Source organism: Thunnus thynnus, chromosome 6 (genome assembly GCF_963924715.1).
Source record: "Thunnus thynnus chromosome 6, fThuThy2.1, whole genome shotgun sequence".
NCBI classification, from domain to species: domain Eukaryota; kingdom Metazoa; phylum Chordata; class Actinopteri; order Scombriformes; family Scombridae; genus Thunnus; species Thunnus thynnus.
In genome coordinates, this window is record NC_089522.1 from 23213911 (window position 1) to 23216550 (window position 2640).

General features: G+C 39.0%; 1 long non-coding RNA gene across 1 annotated transcript; it reads right to left on the reverse strand.

Annotated features, from left to right (window-relative positions):
- Positions 1-980: 980 nt before the first annotated feature.
- Positions 981-2110, reverse strand: LOC137185363 (uncharacterized). The gene is made up of 2 exons (XR_010928843.1): positions 2040-2110; positions 981-1621 (listed from the first exon to the last, which is right to left on the reverse strand). It is a non-coding gene; the product is annotated as an uncharacterized lncRNA (long non-coding RNA).
- Positions 2111-2640: the final 530 nt, after the last annotated feature.

Consider the following 2640-nt stretch of genomic DNA (forward strand, 5'->3'; position numbering starts at 1 on the left):
AGCTTCTGATTTTACTGTACTGGTTTGGAGTATGGAGTATCATATTAGGTCATAGTTCAAGTATTTGCCGTTCAAAAATCCACTTCACATGTTATCATTCACAGAATTGCAACAGACAAAACAAACACAAGGTTATCTTTTTCCCAAAACTCAATACCATTGCTGAAGTTAGTCAGGGTTTTTCAAAACTGGCACAAAATGATGCCTTTAGTGAAGCTGTGGGAGCCATAGATGGGTGCCACATTAGAATCAAGCCACCAAAATCCAACTACATGGATTATTTCAACTACAAACAATATTACTCATTTCAAATGCAAGCAATATGCAGCGCATCAGGAGTGTTTTTGAACATTTTTGTCTGATCCCAGTTCAGTACATAACACGTGCATTCTAAAACACACATTTATGTTGATGCCATTTATCCTCCACCTGGCTATTTTCTGTTAGGTGATGGAGGCTATCCATGCCTTGAAAATCCCATTACAATCATAACCCCTTTCAGGCAGCCACTAAGGGATAGAAAACAAGAACGGTTCAACAGACACCATTCTCTGGCTCGTTCTGTGAATGAGCAGGCCTTTGGAGAGATGAAGGCAAGGTGGAGGACAACCTTGTTTAAAGCTCTGGAGGTGGAAACAGGTTTTTGCTCTTAGGTTGTCCTTGCTTGTGCCTTCCTGCACAATATATGTGTCATGGTAGGAGATATCATCAAGGAGGACATTCTGTCAGAAGACCCTGGTCCTCCAGAACCACAAGAGCATCTGGACTTCAGAGAAATACGCGGTGTGCACATCAGCGAAAGACTGCCTGCTCAAGTTTCAGCACCAGTTCAGCTGCCAATCATGCTGAGAGACCACAATTATGCAGCCTTGTAAACTGTGTGATCAGTTTTTTCTGTGAATTTTATTTCTTTGTTTTACCCCTTTCATTGTGTAATGTGAGGTAAATCAAAAGGAACAAGCTTTGTTTTCATGCCATGGTATTTTTAATTGTTTATGTTTATATTGTTCATGTTTCAGCAAGATAATTGAGGTTGTCCTTTTTTGTGAAGTGAAGCAACAATGGTGATAAACAATGGTGATCAAAATTAAGATCCAAGGACAACTCTGTATTGAAAACGAACTAAACTACATGGCATACGAAAACACAAAACTGAGTCAATTATTTTTTTCAAGAATTTTGCCAAATAAGGAGATTCATTTGTCTAGTTGCTCTTGTCTTTTCTGTTCTCTCCTCTCTTCCCGGTCCTCCAGCTCCCTTTGCCATTGCATTTGTTGGTCTGTGTATTCCCTAAGAAAATCCAGTGTTTCACTCTGTCTCCTATTTTTAAGGGACACTTGGCTGGATGAGGCATGGTTGGATGATGTGGCAGCAGATGGTGATACCAGTGGTTCTGGTGGAGCTCTGGTGGAGTGTTAAGCTGTGGAGGGGTCTGGACTGCAGTGTCCTTGATCAGAAGGACTTTCCTCACAGTGTGAGGTATATCCCCTCACACTGCCTATGAGGTTTATGTGCTTTGTTTGTTTCCCATGGCTCTGTGCATTTCAGGAAAGAATTTCCAGCTGACAGCTATTGCTTCTCCAACCTCTATTCCCATGCCAGTTTTTGGAAGAACAAGATCCTGTTAAAACAAAGCATTGAAAAAATGAAGGTGAGAACAAATTATGAGCAACCCCTTTGAGAGACTACTAATGAAACACCTTTTTAACACCAGTGACATTCAGCAATCACCCCAATTGAACTTTAAGTGTGAAAGGGCCTGAGTGACCTAGCATTCATTGAACAGGATATCTGTTGTTTTACTCTGTATCTCCTTTTTGGCTTGCTCACTTGACACAAGACCATTTAGCTTCATTTCATTGAGATTTTTTCTGGGAAGAAGCCACTGTCTTCCAAAATAAAACAAGATGTAATTCTACAGAAATTGCTCTTTAATTTTCATGTGATATGCATAATGAAACATGTGCCACTAAGTCGTTTTAGCATAATCCATTATTACCATACTCACATAAAGCCCTCAGCTGAAGAATGCCTCATACCTGCGAAAAGGTGGTCATATTCCTTGCACAGGTTGATGAATTTTAGTGTCTGCTCATCTGTCCCTGCAGATAACAAGATATGAATCCCATTTATAGGCTTTTTTGTGAGTGAACAAAATGATATTCATACATTTCTATTCAACATATGGACGACACATATTCAAATACAGAAATGTAGGTGAATAAGGACCAGACTAAGGCTAAATAAATTGGGTATTACTTACATTGGAAGACTTTCTTTTGTTGTTTTTCAGCCATTTTTCTTAGCCTATATATTTGGCATTACACTACAGCTTTTATAGGGTAGACTACAATAACAAAATGCATTTTGATTACCTCTATAGCCTATATTTCTACATATTCTTGTATCATGATGTGGTTGAATATTATTTCTGGCCTACATGATTCAAGTAACATTTTAACACAGTTTTACATAATGAGTTTGTTCTGTTTTTTGGGTTTTTTTGTCAGCAATTGGAAAAACTGCAATGTTACTACTGCCCTATTGCAGTGAGTTGTAGGTAATTAAATCAGTGAAGTCTGATGAAACTGACTCTCTGGAAGTCTGCAGGAAGTCTACTTGAGGCCCCTTGTGGATTGG